Raw genomic sequence first — 19,472 nt, 5'->3', positions numbered from 1 at the left:
GAATGAATAAAGAAAGGTTACTGACAACCACACGCATGCAAACACTGAATGCACACAAAACAGACCACTACAATGACTGCAGAACCACAAGCCAAAACAGTATAAAAGAAGAGACTGATTGTCATAAGAAACTCCACAACAGACATTGTGGAAAGACAAGAGGAATCGGAAAAGAAACCAACAGAAATGATAATGATAAATACCCCTGAGACAACACTGATGGAGACAAAGACAAACTCAAGGAAGATCCCACAAGTAGAACTAATAGTAGACGGCCATCATTAGTCAGAGAAAGAAAACGACTAGAGGAATTGAAGAATAAAACCCCAGAGATAGTAGTAACAAACATATATGTTCCAACACAGGGGGCAAGTACCAGTTCCACAGTACAACCATATATTAGACCAATGCCAGAACGGACAGGAGCTTTTCTAGCCTGACAGAAAAGAATGTATGAAGAGAGGGAAAAAGCTACCAGATGTGTGTCTACTCAAATGGCACAGATGAGGAAGCCTGCACCATGGACCAGGATACCTGAGAATCCTCCAGCAAGAAAGAGCCATACAGATGCATTTAGGGATGTAGTCATAGCAAATTACAAGAGAACACTAAGAATCAAGAGAAGCATGCACGGAGATGATAATGAACGAAACGATTACCTGGACAGCACAGCACATTTGGGAAACAACATTTTGTACCAGCATATGAAAGAAGTTGGAAGACGAAATTCAGAAGGGGATTGCTTTGTTTATGCACTCTTACCATACAGCATGGGGAAATCCAAGATCTTCGTAGCTGTAGAAATTGATGTCCAGACAGCACATTGCCTATCAAACGTAGCAATTTGCAAGACCAGAGGCCAGTTCATGGGTAGTGATGCCTCATTAATATGGGCAACTGAAACAGTCTATACCGACGAAGATGATTATGTTCAAGACATTAAGACAAGAAACAGAGTTCATACTAGAAATCAGTGATCAGGTACGAGAAGCCTGGAGTTAAAAGAGCAGGAATAAGATGGGAAGTGAACCTGAGACTAAATGTCCAAGGAAAAACTCCAGAGGAAGCTCGAAAGTGGAAGAATAGAGCCCAAATGCAGATTTGGGGAACAGTGCTTTTACCAGATGGGTGGGAAAACGGAGTGGTGATTTGCAGAGCCTGGGTGATCACTGGACTCTATAAAGAAACTGTTGACATTGTGAAGAATGGCTGCAAGCCATTGTGGCCGAAACTTGCAAAACTATTGACATGGGTGGAAGACAGAGGAGGACCCTTGTATATAGTGCCACTAGAAAGCCCAAAATTCTGCTTCAGGAATAATGGCACTAGAAAGATGGGAGAGAATAAGAACTGTGGACGAGTTTTTGACACTCCAGGAATGGTGCATGGAACTGCAGTAATAATGCATCATTATTGGGCATGCGGATCCAAGGCATACATCAGACAGCCAGGAAACTGGGGAGGTATATGCACAATAGTGAATGTCCACTTTCCAGCATTAGTGATTCCGAAAAGTGACCTGAATATTGACAGTTTGCCGAAAGCAGATGCTCACCTGAGGAAGAAGAGATCTGTGGAACTGGTAACTCAGATGAAGAGATAGAATTACTTCTCTGCTAAATCGGAAGAAGCCTTTCCTGCAATTCCATACGAACACAGTCTGTTCAGCCTCACCTCATCAGTGTTAACAACGATTTTTATGCCAAGAATCCAAATTGGAGTAAATACTAAGTGGTTGCAGATAACCAGATGGAAGTTACTGCAGACGATCAACACAACCATAAAAGGATTCAATGTGATCAAGGAAGAGCTGAGAGCCATCCGACTGATGACTCTTCAGAACAGATATGTCCTTGACATGATCACAGCCATGGATGGAGGAGTTTGTGCAAAAATCGGAGAATCATGTTGCACATTCATACCATCTCATGATGAGGAGAATGGAACATTAACAGAGGCCATAGGTATTCTATCAAACCTGCACAACTAGATGATCTATGAAACTAATGAAGTTTATGATGACAGCTGGTTTGGATGGCTGTTTTCATGGGTCCCACAATGGATGGCAGACGCATTCAAGTTCTTGGGAGCCCTGTTAGTGATGATATTGTTAGGATTTTGTGTTATCAAGATAATAATCTCGCAATGACAGAAGACTGCGAAGAAAGCCATAAGGATGAAGATCATGATTGATGTCAAGCCAGGATGGAAGCCCAAAGACCTGACTGATGAAGAAATAAGAGACTTTGTGAAGACCAGTATTCACGCACCAGAAGGAACAAAGTTTCTCTATCCCAGGAAGCACAGAAATTATGTGGGAATATGGGTTTACTATAGCCCAAATGGACAATGTCAACTAATGACATGGAATAAAGATGAACATGTAAGGACAGCAGGAAGCCTGAAAGGAGTAATAAAAATATCCAAAGAGACACTTCTTCAAGCCATCATGTACAGACCCCGAAGATGAAGAAGGAATGAACCCAGGCGATGGAGTGAAGATAAATACAGAAGAATCGAGTAAGTTGAATCCAAAGATGGAGGTGAAAGTGGTCGATGAATCGGCCAGAGGGGGGAGTGTGCAGGAGGTCACAAATAAAGCCTGCACTCCAGTAGCCCATTTATAAGTACCAGGAACGTTCGCACCGAAATATGTGGCGTATGATGAGCAGATAAATCAGCAGGGAGCCGCAGTAGGGCTTTGCCCAGTACCTATTATGAGAGCAACACCTATTGAAGTACCGATACCAAGAAAACCATTAAGGTATCCATTAAGAAAACCTTACCAGCAAATGAGATGAAATGAAGATTGCCTAAGTACAGTCCCGGAAGAAACCAAGAAGGTCTTAATGGAAGATGAATGGTGACGTCACAAGGACCAGGACTGACGTACAAGTAGAAGAAACGACAAACCTGAGAATGGCACCCAGAGACGAAACGCCATGAATAAGGATATCGTGAAACTGAAAGGGGAGAACGATGTTGAAATACAAAGAAGCTTAAGCTGTAAACAGGATGAAGATGTTCAACCAGCTAATACCTGTACATATGCTTGGAACCACAAGAAAGCTAAGAAAACGATGCAGCTTGCAATGCTAAGTAGAAGAATAGTGCGGTAAGTGCCATTATATATAATATACCTCAAAATGAAGCACAGTATTATAAGTGTAACTCCACTTTGCAAACGAAGCAGAATCAACCCAGGTTATTAAAGACCGAATGAGTAGAGATTCATATTCTAGCAAAACGAGAAGAGACGGCTGAATCGAAACTCGGCAGATGCAACTCGTGCCAGGAGAGTGAAGGTCATACCAATAGAAGGAACAAACAGTAGCTACATATAATTGAAACTTAGGAACAGAATATCCTGTCTCTGAAAGGTCAGGATAAGGAGGCGTAGGCATGTGGCAAGCTGAATAAGAATCAAATGCACAAATTGAGAGAAACTAGACATATTCATGGTGTGGGAAGCACGTGACCATCCAAGTGAGGAGAAGCAGGAGTTCACACCTACGCTTTTCATCTGCCCAGGCAGAGATATCGGAACTTTCCCAGACAGAAGCTGCAGTTTTGAGGCCAACCACAGTAACATAATTGACACATAGTTGTTGAAGTGATGATTGATTCTAACCTTAATTGGAGAAAGGCCGGGTAAATAGTGGGCACCCTGCACCTGGCTGACCATTCTGCGTGCTGCTAAGCAAAGTGGAAATTTATGCATGGGCTGGTGCCAACCCAATCACAATGGACCAAATAATCTAGGGTCCTTTAGTTAGTAGAACCAATGGGACGTCGTACTTTTAGAGATGTCTAAAGTAGTCATCCTTGAAGGAAGGGCTTAGATGCCCACCTGACAGTGTTTACCCAATCCCCTCACTCCGTTACCATATACAGATATAGTACCTATATAAAAGTTACCTTTTCCTAACCAATAGAATTGCATATTAACTTTTGAGTGTTCTACATCAATTATGACGAGTTTTCAGTATAAATTCTATGATTTTTATGAAGCTCATTGGAGTTGAAGCGAGAAGGACGATCGCATCACTGCTGATCTCCATGACTCCCCGTTTTTTGTACTTGTCATTAAACGGACTCCCTTTGCCAAACTACTGAGTTGTCCTTATTGATTGGTGTTGGAGTAATAAATCTGCACCCCCATCAATCTCAAGGGTGCAGCTATCTCGTCTTAAAGTACTTTTGGAGCAAACCCCAGCTCTATGGGCCGGCCGGGGGTCTCCAGAGTACAATACATTTATTCTAGTGTTGTCATGAATCGGCGATTCTGACCCTTCTGGACCGCCTGGTCCCTTAGGCAATGGCTATTGCAACCCGACTCTTCCTAACATGGCCAACACCAGGGAACTGCACGGTCTAGTCTTTCTGATTCCTTCTCATGCTTCCTTGAAAATAGACAAGCCCCTGCGGCTCGGCGCGTCTCAGCGCTACGCCTGTCTGTACTCCTCGTCCCAGCAAGTTGTGTACCTTTCTTCCCTGCCCTCATTGTTTCCTTCGTTCCCAGCTAGGGGCTGATATTACTGCCCTCTTCCTGGCATGCCTACCTGAGCGGTCCCGCTACGTCCGTCTTGCAGAGTTACGTGAGCCACCTTTTTGGCCATTCCCGCTTAGTCCTTTCTTGTCCTAGACCCTTCCTGGAACCTCCCTGGAACTCTGAACTCCTTCCGAATCCTCTGATCTCCCGCAGGCAGGAGCCTCGGACTCAAGCGCTTGCTACCTGCCAGCTGATTGGCATCAGTGGAAACAAGACCTTACCGCTACAAGACCTGCACCTCCAAGAAAAAGAAGCCTGTAAACACCAGAAAACGAACAACAAGAAACAAACAGGTGAGTCACTAATCCGAAGACTCGGATTCCGACAGTTTGAGGCGCCAAAAAACAAATACTGTTTCCGCAATGGAGGCTGCTGTACAAGACCTCATGAGAGGAATGCAGGAACTGTCTACAGAAGTTCAGAACCCAAAGGCTGAGAATGCAGCCTTAAAACGTCTTCAAGAGCAGCGTATGTACCTAACTACTGAACCTGTTCCTAAGTAATGTAACTATGTTAACCTTCTGCCAAGTGAAAATACTATAACAGTGTCTCGATGCCCGAGGGCAGTTTGTGTGCTTTATAAATGGAAATAAATAAAAAATAAATAAATAAAACAACTCGTTCTATCCAGGGATTCGGCATATCAAGAAAGTGCATCTGTAGGAGGCATAATGGACAAATATGATGGCAATCCGAAAGCATTATGCTCCTCCCTTAATTCATGCCTGGTTCATTTTACCTTTAAACCCTACTATTTCTCCACGCCCAGGGCTAATGTGGGGTTCATGATCTCTCATCTATTTGGCAATGCATTGGCTTTGGCAACCCCTTTGGTACCCACTGGGGATTCGTTACTTGAAAACTATGACAAATTTGTTACGGTCCTTAAGGCCATTTTCAACCGTCCAGAACAGGTATATTCTGCCCAAGAAAAACTACTGGAATTTCAGCAAGGAAACCAGGATATGTTGACATACGTGACCCGCTTCAAGCAATTGGCTAAAAATGCAGACTGGACCCCTGAAGTGTGCTTTACTTTGTTCCGACACGGAATAAACAAAGAGGTTAAGGATTAATTGGCCAGGGTAGCCCGTTCCGGATCCTTCCAGGCCTTCTTAGATTTGTCTATACAGATAGACTAAGGATTCAAGAAAGAAAAGCAGAGAAGAGGAAGACATGGAGTCCTCTACAAAGACCCTCACCTGAATACACCAGTCCTAAGGAAAAAGAAACACCTAATCCAAGCCCCACTGAGCCAGAGCCCATGCAGCTGGGTTCCTTGCGGGGTCCCATCACTTCCCAAGGACGGACCTGGCGGATCAACAGTGGTTTGTGTATGAATTGTGCTTCAGACAAACATTTAGTAAGAAACTGCCCAATAGCCCCTCCAAGACGTTCGGGAAATGCAGCTCCCGATCCTGAACGGAGCTCAGCTTCGGGAGAATGGTTTGTGCTCTGAATCTCCTCTAACCCTGGACTCCACCCCCAACAACTCCTTGGTGCTTCTCCAGGTGCCCCTACCTACACCCAACAAGGACATTTCTTCCATCCTGGCCTTGGTGGATTGTGGGGCCATGGGCATCTTCCTAGATGATGAATTGGCACAGAAACATCAAATTCCAAGAGAAAAAAAGAATGTTTTCCAGGCGGTCGAAGGAATAGACGGGAAATCTCTATCCTCAGGACCCATAACTCAACAAACCTCAGAGCTATTACTTACCATTCACAACCATCAAGAGCTATTGTGCTTTGACATAATTAGGGCCGCTCATTACCCAATGGTTCTGGGCATGCCCTGGTTGCAGAAACATAATCAATATATCAACTGGACAGCAGGATCCTTGTTCTTGGGTTCAGAGTTTTGTCTTACACACTGCCTTCTTGGAAAATCTCAACAGTTCATAGGAGAAAGGTCCCCGGATTCGCAACCCAACACCGTTTCTAGCATCACACAGGTACCTGAGGTAGTATACCATCAGTTTTCAGATGTATTTTCCTCTGCAATAGTACAGTCACTACCTCCTCATCGTCCTGAAGACTGTGCTATTAATACAGAAGAAGATGCAGTCATTTCCTTTGGGAGGATGTTCATTTTGTCTGATCCCGAGAAAGCTGCCCTACGTGAATACTTAGACACCAATCTGACCAACGGAACTATTCCTCTGTCCAAATCCCCTGCTGGAGCCTTCTTGTTCTTTGTACCTAAAAAGGATACTAAGGAACTCCATCCATGCTTGGATTATCGGGGACTGAACAAATGTACCCTTAAAGACCGATACCCCTTACCACTCATTTCAGACATTCTGGAGCCGCTACGTGGAGCAGTGATCTTCCCAAAACTGGATTTGCGAGGAGCCTACCACCTGATTCGCATCAAGGAAAGTGGCGAATGGAAGATGGCCTTTCGAACCTCCTTTGGCCACTACGAGTACCTAGTGATGCCATTTGGCCTATCCAATGCTCCTGCCGTATTCCAACGTATTATGGACAGAGTCTTCTCAGACATGTTGTACCTTTTTGTAATTGTCTACTTAGACGACATATTGGTTTACTCATACAACCCGGCCCTGCATCAGGAACATGTCACCCTGGTTTTACAATGATTATGAGATCACCATCTGTTGGCTAAACCTGAGAAGTGTATCTTCCATGTTTCCATGGTTAAGTACTTAGGATTCATTCTGAGCCCTCAAGGGGCGGCTATGGACCCAACCAAAGTCGAAGCCATCCTCTCCTGCCCCGCACCAGCCTCAGTTAAACAAGTACAGTCATTCCTAGGACTTGCTAATTTCTATAGGAAATTCATCCCTGCATTCTCATCTATAGTGCAACACATTATCAGTCTGCTGAAGAAAGACACACCTTTTCACTGGTCAGCAATTCAAGAAACTGCCTTTCAGAAACTTAAACATCACTTTACTTGTGGACCCATCCTGGCTCAACCAGACACCACCAAAACCTTCCTAGTAGAAACAGATGCTTCAGAATACGCAATTGGGGCGGTCTTCAAACAGGAAGCAGAAGTTGGACATGAGCACTCCATTGCCTATTTGTCACAGACCTTACATCCTAGTGAGACTCATTAGTCAGTCCTGGAAAAGGAACTGCTTGCTATTAGACAAGCCTTCATGGAATGGCACCACCTCCTTTTGGGAGCAAGACATCCTGTGATTGTGCAGACTGATCATCGAAACCTCCAGGTTTTACAGTCTATGGAATGTATAAACAGCCGCCAAGCACGTTGGGCCTTTTTCTTCACTCAGTATCTGTTCCGCATTCAACATGTTTCCGGTCCATCCAACGTAATCGCTGATGCTCTCTCCAGACGACCAGATTACATGCCAGAAGAATCACGCACCTTCCCCAAGATGTTTCCGGACATAGTGTTCATAGCACAGGCCAACTCGCTTTTGGATATCATACGCTCAGAGACTCCGCTTCAGACCTTTGGAAGGACTACACCAAGGATAACCACTGGGCACTATCAGCCAAGTATGGATCTCTTCAAGGACAAGAATCTGGTTATCCCTACCCAGAACACTCGGTCTAAGATCATGAATCATTGTCATGACACATTTCATTCCGGGCATCGTGGAATCAAGGCCACACATCAAACAATCCGGAGGAACTTCTGGTAGCCTACAATGATCTCAGACATATGTTCATATATACAAGCCTGTGCAGTCTGTAACCTGAACAAGACCGATAACAGGAAACCAGTAGGGTTACTTCATCAACCTGACCTGCCAACTCGACCCTGGGAAATGATTGCCACTGATTTTATCGTGGATCTTCCTCCCTCCAAAGGATATACCACCATAATGGTTACAATAGACCTGTTTTCTCACATGGCCCATTTTACTCCACTGATCAAGCTATCTTTGGCACAAGAAATGGCAGGTATTTTTGTTACTCACATCTTTTTATTACATGGCCTGCCCACGAAGATAATCTCAGACTGTGGACATCAATACGTCTCCAGGTTCTGGAAACACCTTTGTCAGCAGTTAGGTATTCAACGTGCCTTATCTTCAGGATATCATCCTCAGACAAATGGCATAACCGAGAAGGTAAACCAAACCCTTGAATAGTATCTATGGTGCTTTGCTTCGAGGGTCCAGGACGACTGGTCGTTATTGATTCCAGTGGATGAATTTGCTTACAACAACTCTGATCACTCCACGACCAAGACCAGTCCTTTTTTTGCACTCAGAGGTTCCATCGTCTGTTTTACCCACGCTGTTACCTCATACCACACTAACTCCTTCAGTGGATTCTTGGATTGCCCAACTGGTTTCAGTACACAAAGAGGTTAAGGAACACCTAGAAAAGGCCAGGATGGACATAAAGAAATTTGCTGATGCCAAAAGGGGACCTGGCCCTTCATATACTATTGGAGATAAAGTTTGGGTTTCTTCTCGATACTTGCCCAGGCATCTGAGACCCAACAAACTGGCACCTTTTTTTTACAGACCATTCACTGTGACTGAAATCAGCAACCATGTGGCCTTCCGACTCCGGTTACCGGAATCTTGGAAAAGAATCCATCCTGTTTTCCATTCATCCTTATTGAAACCATTTTACCAATCAACCAGGTCAGCACCTCAACCTCCCCCACTCCTTGTCAACAACCAGGTCGAATTTGAGGTTTCCAGGATCTGTAACTCCAGGTACAGAAGAGGTTGTCTCCAATATCTGGTGGAGTGGAAAGGATATCCGCCTAGCGAACGGACTTGGGAACCAGTCTCCAACATGAATGCTCCCCATCTGTTACAGCGTTTTCATCAGACTCATCCGGGCCAACCTGGTGGATTGGAGTGTAGAGGGGGGCATGCTTTCATAAATCAGCGATATCTACCGTTCCGGACCACCTGGTCCCTTAGACAATGATTATTACAACCCGACCCTTCCTAACATGGCCGACACCAGGGAACTGCATGGTCTAGTCTTTCTGATTCCTTCTCATGCTTCCTTGAAAATAGAAACTCCCCCGCGTCTCGGCGCGTCTCAATGCTACGCTTGTCTGTACTCCTCGTCCTGGCAAGTTGTGTACCTTTCCTCCTTGACCTCATTGTTTCCTTCGTTCCCAGCTAGGCACCGATATTACTGCCCTCTTCCAGGCATCCCTACCTGAATGGTCCCACTACCTCCGCCTTGCGGAGTTGCGCCAGCCACTTTTTTTGGCCATTCCCGGTTAGTCCTTTCTTGTCCTAGACCCTTCCTGGATCCTCCCTGGAACTCTGAATTCCTTCCAACTTCTCAGATCACCCGCATGCAGGAGTCTCAGACTCCAGTGCTTGCTACCTGCCAGCCGACTGGCTTCAGCGGAAACAAGACTGTACCTCTACAAGACCCGCACCTCCAAGATAAATAAACCTGTAAACACCAGAAAAAGAACAACAAGAAACAAACAGGTGAGTCACGAATCCGAAGACTCGGATTCCGACAAGTGTTGTAACAGCAGCTGGCAAGCCAATTATTTCTTCCCTGCTGAAATTATACATGATATGTCTTATATATGGATGTTGTTAAGTTCAAATATACACCCAGTGGCAAGCAGGCCCATCTGGATACAAACCCATCAGCCCCATTGTTTAAAACAGGGGGTGCTGACTGGAAGTGAGAGAGTTTAGCAGATCTAATTTTCATGGCAGAATTCATTTACTAGCACACCTAAATGTAAAACAATTATGGGAGATTCCCCCTGGAAGATAGAAATCCTTCACACATATTCTACCATAACCAGGTGGAAGTAATAGCAATAATAGATATACAAGAGAAGAGAAGCGACCAAAACATTGCAATTGCAGTCTGCAATGCGTCTTGCAGTTTGATGACTGATCACTGAAATCAAGAGAATGACTTCCAAATCAAGCAACAAGGAGCACATAAAAAATGAATGACAGGGCCAGTGAAAATTGGGCAGTATGTTTGGAGATATCTTCACTCAGCTGCTTTTTAGCCCAGCTTTTGGAATAGCCTCCCCCTCCCTCTCCGGCTTGAGTTGTATCTCCTCAAATTCTACAAGCATCTGAAGGCCTAGCTCTTCACCTCCTCCTCTCCCTCCCATTCTAAACCCCTCAGTCGCTGAGCTTGGTGGTCCTGGCCCTTATGTGTCCTTCTGGGTCATGGCCTTCCTCCCAATCACCTTCAGCCCCTCCCACTCCCAGCACTTGCCCTTGGGCACCCACTGGCCTGTGTTCCCTCACAGTACTGCACTTATTGTATCGGCAGATGACCACTCTTTACTATGTGACCTCTGCCAAGCACTTACCTGTTCCTGGCAACTTACTCCCTGGTACTTCCCCCTCCAGGGAATCTCCTAGCACTTAACCCACCTTCCCCTGTCCCTTCTCTCTCTCTGCACTTGCATGATCTGAATGCTTACATTTGTGCAAATCAGCACACATTCCTGCACCTTTTAAAGTATATCCTGAATTCATAAATGGGATGCATTTTTAAATATGCACACAATAGAGACCTCCCACTGTGCCTGTTTGAATAGGTGCAGAACAGCAGGAGGAGTGCATTGATTGAGAGTGTATACCCTGACTCTGTCATGCATTTACTTTGAAGTGTGGCAGCGGCAGAATGAACGTTTGCCAAACCATTTGAATTTCTATCACTCAAACAGAGATAGAAATGGGTTTTATTTGGTTGACATTTCACCATGACGGGCCTTTTAAAGCTGGTCAGAGAGTACAAACGAGAATATATGTTGACCAAGCGAATATATACCGAGGATAAAAAAGCATGGACAGGCCCTTGGGAGATACCAACAGGGAGAGGTTAGAGGTTAGTGGTGGCATGTTACATAATAGAAAGAAAGGCTAATATGAGAGACGGGAGGCAATCAAGTCTAGAGCTGTTTCCTGAATTTCAATGCTGGCAAACCCATGAAGAAGAGAGTATTAATCCACTGTGTCAAAATCATTAATGTCTAGCTAAATGGAGATTATGTTAATAATGTGCACAGAAGATAGACCCCACCCCCTCAAACTGAATGCAGATAACTTGTTGGGTTGATCAATGACTCTAATACTGCAAAAATCATAAATGTAGTGCCTTTCAGAAAAGCACTTTGAAGGGCGACCTATTTTGTGGGGTCAGAATGTCATGCCCACCAAGAGGGTATGTTGAATTGTATACATTTATCATAGATACCAAATTTCTAGTCTTGAAACTAAATAGGAACCAAGTTATAATTAACTCTGCGATGGTGCTTGGGCATACAAATAGTGGATTCCTGTAAACTCATGCCGAAATAATTAAAGAATTACCTCATGACAGTTCATTGAAGGTTCAGTAGAAGAGAACATACTGTCTGGACCTCTCGGCTGTAATCTTGACAGTGATGGGCCGGGACAGCCATGTAGTGTTCAAGGGAAGATAGCAATGAGCTCAGACATCTGGTCAACTAGCAACAGTTGCTGAGTTGACAGGGAGGGCACACAGCTGATGCCCATACATGGGCTTCTGTGACAGGGAGACATGGTGCAGCTTGCTAAAAATATCTCAGGGCTGACCTCAGAAATGTTCTCTCTTGATACTTCAAAGGATTCATTGTAAAGGTCAAGTGTATCACACACAATTTTAATTAGTTGAATGCGTAGGTATGACATAAGTGCTTGGTGAATGACAGTTCAGTCAACCAACACTAGAAGGGAAAAGGGCTTGTCTTTGAGTATTCAAACCAATAAGAGTGAACTGCATCATGAAATAGAGGGCTGTGCAAATTGCAAACTGAATATAAGGAGGGAACATTCAGAGCTTATTTGAGAAATTCTGGTGTCCTGATGTATGATGGCTGGTGTATCTTGACTTGCTGTAATCTGAAGAATATAGAAGCCTTTGAAATCCAGACTGAGTCTTTGCCTGCTTCCATACTTGGTCTCAAGAATGTGTTTCCTGATCCAGAGATGTAAAGACCCCAGGGAGGGTTTTGGGCCGTCCTGCACAAATGAGTTTTTCATGGATTATTTTAGCACTGAGGTCTCATAAATACGAGATATTAGTTGACAGGATTAATGAGCTCAAACAAGGGCTTCTTAAGGATTGTTAGAACTGTTGTTACATTGAAGTCGGTCAAAAAGAAAGAAGTTGAAGAGGGGTGAACGGTAGAAGCAGGTGAGAGGCACAAGTTCCTTTAATGTCTGTGGGGAAAATGGGTCAACAAGAGCACAGGAGAGGATGGCTCTACTCAAGGTGAATGCTGATTCCAAGAGAGAAGTTGAGAGGAAGGCGAATAAGTAGGAGGTTGTGGTGGTAGTGGGGGAGAAGGGAAGGAAGAATGGAAGATGGGAAGAGAAGGGTTATGAGGTTGTCCACCTTTTAGGAATCTTAGATGAGTGGTTTTAGGCAAAGATGCTAGTGTATAGGAATGAAGGGCTCAAATGAAGGGGAGTTAGCATTGATTGTAGTGTGGCGATTCAAGATCCATGGTGAAGGAGAAGAGGGCAGTCTTTTAGGCGAGTAGGAGAGTGGGCAAGGTACCTTGTCCCACTTACAAAGGGGGTGCTGCTTGTTTATTTTGAGAGGTGTTTCTGGGGGTCTTCATGGCTTGGGCAAGTGCTATAAAGGACAAAGGTACAAGAGGGATAGTACTGAAAAAAGGGGAAGTGGTGATCCTGTATAAAGTAAAAGAGGGTTTGTTCAATACAAAAAGCCTGGAACTGCAAAAGGATTTAGCTCTTTAATCTAGGTTTGTATCTCGGGTAATCCCATTTCTGTCACCATCAGAGGGAAAACCTTAAGGGTCAGGTTTGATTCCACTTTATCCTATGATTCACAATGAATAGCCTTTTCCTGCCAACTATTACTTGATGCATCACAGTCAATTATGTACTCTGCTATCTTTAGATTAAGCCTGTGTGAATACATTTGTCCAAACCTCGAATCAGTAGATTTCTCACTGTGTGTTTGTGATTAGGATCTTGCTGAAATTTTAGGAGTTTCTGGTGACAGAGATGGGTTAAGTTCATGACAATTCAAGCTGTTGAAATGTTGCCATAAACATTAGGTTTCAGAACATAGACCTTTTCCTGACATCAAATGTCCAAAGCAAACACACTATAAAGTTAATAGAATAGACCATACGTTCAGAACCTTTCCTGCAAGGGATGCTCAAAGAAAACAACATTTCTCAATGTCTAAGGACTTGCACCTGGCATTTCTTTAATATAGACACAAAAATTAACTCATTGTTTGCAGCTGACAAAACATTCAATGTATTTTTTTTTTTAAAAGCTCTACGTGTCAAAGTCACAAAAAGAGATGAAAATAGAAAATGTGCAGGGGATTTTTATCTGGATTACTTTGAGAATGGTGGTCTGCTCATTTCCAGGGGCCTGTGCTACAGCACAAATAATGTGCTGGCCATCCCGCTTTCATACATTAATGTCAGGAGCACCAGCCTGGAACTATTGGTCTTTCTGAAAGCATTGACTGGCAGCCAGGTAGTCTCCCTATTATCAAATTAATAAGTAAAACCTCAGTAGTCAACATGGAAGAAAACTCAGCAAGATTTAACCTCATGCACCCTTAATGCCTGAGTGACTTGTCCCAACTCCTATAAGTCTTTCAGCAGCCCATGTCTATTATGAATCCCCTATGTTATCTTTATATATAAAGCTGAATGTATGTATGTGTGTATGTTTGTCTGGCTATACAAATCCACACCGTTGAAACCACGTCCCCCAAATTTTGCATGGATTCCTCTTTTTCTGGGGCAAGATTGTAGTCTATGTTTGAATGCAAAAAAATACTCTGTCGACACCCTCATTTACTGATGCTCACCCCAATTCACTACAGTAGGTACTAGAAGGAGGCAAAATTTGGAAAAGTGACTGCAGCAAAATGTCATATATGTTAGTTATTCCTTTAAAATGTATTACCACCGTATACAGTTCAAAACTGTTTATAAAAGCATTTTTACAGGGAATAAAAAAATAGAATGTACATGTTTTTTATCATGCCACTCCAAATCTGGGAAATGGCAAGGTTATAGTTTACTTACATTCACTGACGAGAAGAGAGCACAATCAATCTTTCTTGGACATTTTCTCAAATGTTCTGAAGCCATTGACTGACTGAAACATGGCACACAAAAAGCGAACATCACTTGGAAAAGCTCCATCTGATGCAAAGCGAAAATCAATATCAAGAGCTTTTGAAACACAACAAACAGCAGCATGACTTGCCGACAAGAGCATCTTCCTCCAGGGCAAATGAGATGCCAGAGCAAACTGAAGCAAGACTTGCTGACATGAGGACAAGAGCAACATCCTCCAGGGAACATGAAACACCACTCGATCAGGACACGGGCAATGCGGGATACCCCAGCTAGTAACATTATAAACCTCAATAATTCAACTTAAATAATTTGTCCAAATTAAGAAGAATGAAAGGCTGAGTTCTTCTTTAAAAGATTCAAACTTACGACTTTCTGGTTACAAGTAAATCTCTGTAGCATTAATCTACTGAGATATTTTACTGCATAGTTTTACTGAGATATTTTACTGCATAGTTTAATGTACTCTCCTTCTTGGAAAACCTTAATAGATGCTCAGGACTCCATGTCCTCTTACTAACCCCCCACCCTGCTTCACACAACCTTTCCCTTTCCCATAACCGTTCTCTCCATTCCTGAAGCCTTTTAAGTTCTTTTGTGCATGTGTTTTTCCCTAGAATCAGCCCAAACCTGACCAACTTCATCTGAACGTCTCTGAAGATGTAGGACTCATAAAGGAAATGCAGCAAGATTCGGGCTGGAAGGAAAATATGTGGCTTGGGAATCTTAGAAACGACCCTAGTCTTACTAGGAGATTTGCAGGAGCCCATGGCTCACTTTTGATAAAGTTTGCCCAGACTTAGTTCAGAATATACTGCCACTATCACTCAAGCCATTATAGGTTCTTAGCTGGGTGGATTATTGCAATGCCTTAAGGCTGGCATCCAAATAAGAGACTTGTTATCAACACCAGGTCATACAAAATACAGATCACTGGAACATTACTAAGACATCAAAACGTGAGCACATTTCTCCCATACTTAAAGCCCTACACTGGCTTCCCATGAAGGCACAAGTCCATTTCAAAGACTAAACTGTCAATGATAAGGCCAAGCTCCAATCTGCGTGCAGCAACACGTGTCCATTGGAATATTGCAAGCAGACCATTACGATCTAGGGCTTGTAAAAGTATTGCTATTGTATATTTCAATTACATCAATAAACAAAATATAGATATGCAACAACTCACATGTACATATGGAAGGTAGTGAATATGTTAACTCTGTAAAGGCCACTTGACATATGAGCAATGAACGGCTAGCATAGGGCTATGTGTTAAGCCATTTACATGCAGAAGGCAACCTGCTTGCATTGGCTCATGTAAGTTTGAATTCCCAGGTAATGTGTGATTTACAGTCTAAGCATGTTTTTCGATGGGTGTGTGTTTTCCATCGGCTGGTGCATGCATACTTCAATATGTATAATCCTGCAGGTAATGCTTTCAAGCTTTCTGGACTGGAGATGTACTATTCGACAATAACAAATACTTCACTCTTCACTCCCACACTACAACTGAATCTTCCTAGACATTGGCAGACAGGAGAATGCAGAGGGTTTTCACTCTGCACAGCTCTTAATAAATAGTATTAATTATTTCAGGATGCATTTCACCGGGCAAACATCTGGTCTATACTATGGTCTAGGTTGGCTGCATCAAAGCATAATATTGCCACAAGCGATAGTGTGTTCACCATACTATGACCTTCTGTGACTCATCGCCAGCTTCGACTATTAACTATAGTTTCAAATAATACTTAGCTTTACAAAGGCAGTCCCACTTTAAAGTGGCAGCCAAAAGGTTTTCAGTTTGGCGTTTCGTTTTTCAGTGCAATGAGCTAAAAGATCAACCCCATGCTCTGCATTCAAGATATACATGAGGAAGCACATGACATTAAGATACTAGCACTTAAGCTCCTAATTTCGAATTGCACCCCATCTGCATTCCCAGTCCTTTTCCCTCCCCAGATTTTACCCCAATAAAAGTTGGCCAATTTTAAAGAATGGGTAGGGGTTTCTTTTGATTTACATTTAAAGATGCAACTTCTGATTTGGGGAAAATCAAACAGGGACCCAGACAGGCAGGCATCAGCAAAACCTCCAATTTAGATGGCAGGCTTGGAAGTCATCACTTCTGCACAAACTGGACATCCATCTACGGGATGCTCAGACTTCCTCCTCTCAATGGACACACTCAATTACTAGTCTGCTATCTGTAAAAAGTCAGTTCTCTTGTTCTGTAGTCTTCCAGTTGGTTCCCTCCTGTATCTTCCTGACCCATATATTTGATAATCCAGACTTCTCTCCATCTGTCTCTGCCCTCTGTATATGTTATTTTTATAGGTTTTTACCCACCCCTTCTCTTAGCTTAGAGGTGTTGTTTCCAAGCCGCCTGACCAAAAGGAGGGGGCTGGTACATCTCTTTGTGCAAAGAAGCTAATTTTGTTTTTGTGCACTAACTTCTGAGCCATCGCCCTAATAGTTTTAGATTCTGCAAGGCAAGGCATACAGTTTGATTCACATGATGTAATTCGCATGATGTCTGACTATTCTACACATTTTTGTCATTTTTGAGTCATTTTCAATAGTTCTATGTCATTCCATCACCAGGCTTTATTTTGCAGAGTTTTTGCCACGAACCTTCCCTCCCAATCCCCTTCCCAGTTTTTTACTACCTATTGTACATATACCCTACCCCATATATCCCTTTACCTGCCCGCCAGCCCCACCTTCTTTTCCAATTAATTTTTTCAGTCAAAGATCAGCAGTAAAAAACTCTGTGAAAAAACTCGGGCAGTTTATGAACATCTCACCATTTTCCGCATGAAAACATAGAAATCCTTCATATTCTTATAAAGCATACTTCTATCTACAAACTGGCCAAATGTGGAGTCAATCAGATATTTCACTGCGATGCACCTCTAACAATCGTTTTACACACATAGGTAAGATTTCTGTTAAGAATGCATTGGCTCACTTTACAGCAACCTGAGAGTCAAGACAGACAGAATTCCTGTGCTTTTGTTGTTGAACTTCTTTGAGACATACTTCAAGCTGTTTGACACTTTTTTGAACCAACAGTACCAACCAGAGCTGCCTTTGCCACTAGACCGATCTTTGAGCCCCTGTTCTGCACTCCTGAAGAAGTTGGCCTTTGCACTGTGACAGCTGAGTGCCTTGTTGCTGCGGCTCAAACATGAAGCTCATTGTTGCATTCGCTGTCTTTGAACCACCTTTTGAACTGCCATCATCTTCATTGTCGATGTTCAGGGTCAGTGGAGCAGACGCTGGGGGACCGTAGCCTTTGAATGCCACACGAGAGCCATCCGACTCGAAATGCGCACCTGAACGTAAGATGAACTTGATATTGAGGGCAAACACATATAATCATCATTGTCATTTGTATAGCCACTTTCACCATTGGTATGGTCCCAACATGCTGGAGGTTGAATGTCCTCTGGGCACCGAAGTCCAGTTATGGGAAATTCATCCAAGGATTTTAGAATGCGTTTGTGCATTTTGGCTAAAGCGAAGCTGGGTGGGGTGGCCAGGTCCCTACTAGGTACGTATATTGAGCTAGCAAGTGGATGGGTGCTTTGAGTTTGATAAGAGAGACTGCGAGAGTAATAGATTCATTATGTGTTTAGCTAGACCGAATTTTGGTCACGGGGGATAGCTGATTTCTAATGGCAGAGGTGTTGTGTAAGGTGGTCGGTCATTTTTTCAAAAAAATAATGTTGAATGACAATTTTTTCGAAAAAATAATGTGGAAAAAAAAATGTCGAATTCCGTTTTTTTAATTATCTATTTATTTTGGGGGTTGAGGGGCGGAACCCCCCCATTTAAAAAAAAAAATGCATTAAAAAAAAAAATTGTACATTTTTTTTCCGACTTTTTTTTTTCGAAAAAATGACTTTCGACATTATTGGTTTCGAAATTTTCACTATAAACCGTTGTGTAATATGTTGTTGGGGATGGAGTATGGTGGCAGATGTGCGTGGGTGAGTGGATTTGCCTCTGACTATCTTGCATAAGCATGGAGTGTGATAAGTACCCGAAGTCTGTGTATGGGAAATTCGTCAGAGTAGTTTAGAATGCGTGTGTGCATTCCAGCCATAGTGCAGTTGGTAGAGGTGGCCATGTCCCTTATTAGCTACCCATATTGAGCTGGCATGCGGATGGGTGCTTTGACATTTACAAGATTCAATGTGAGGGTAGTAGGTTCATTATGTGTCCAGCTAAACAGAATTTTTGTCATGCGGGATAGCTGCATTCTAATGGTAAAGGTATTGAACGATATGTTGCATTGCATTGCAAATTCTACCTACTAAGGGCTTCAAAGGCAGACCAAAGAATGGGCTAATTCTTAGCATTAATACTTAATGGAACTTAAACCCCCTTTAGCTATCTTCTGGCAGTTATTACCGACTGGGAGCCAGAGGAGGCTTCTAACATGTTACTGCACTTATCAACATCCATGACCCACCGGTCAATGAAGTACATTTTGCGATTCTAAAAACGGTGCACACACTTTTAGAACTTTACTTGACCATTGAAGAATTTACATTAGCAGTGATTTTAATGCTATTATTCACCCAGATCACAGCTTTAAACCCGGTCACACATTTTCCTCAAACCTTACTCACCAATATACGGATGTAAAGGACTTATGCTGGCCCACATTATTATATCACTTTGGCTTCACCATGCTTAATGACTAAAGACCAAGTGACTACCCTTGCAACTACACTAGAGTTTCCAACTTCAGTGCCACAGTAATTTCCGACGTATATGTTTCTTCAATCCTTATGGGAAGAAAGCGATCACTATCCACTGATTAACATGTTTACTTCT

This window comes from Ambystoma mexicanum, chromosome 8, assembly GCF_040938575.1.
Source record: "Ambystoma mexicanum isolate Mex_15411 chromosome 8, UKY_AmexF1_1, whole genome shotgun sequence".
Lineage (NCBI taxonomy): Eukaryota > Metazoa > Chordata > Amphibia > Caudata > Ambystomatidae > Ambystoma > Ambystoma mexicanum.
Note: the sequence above shows the minus strand (reverse complement) of the source record.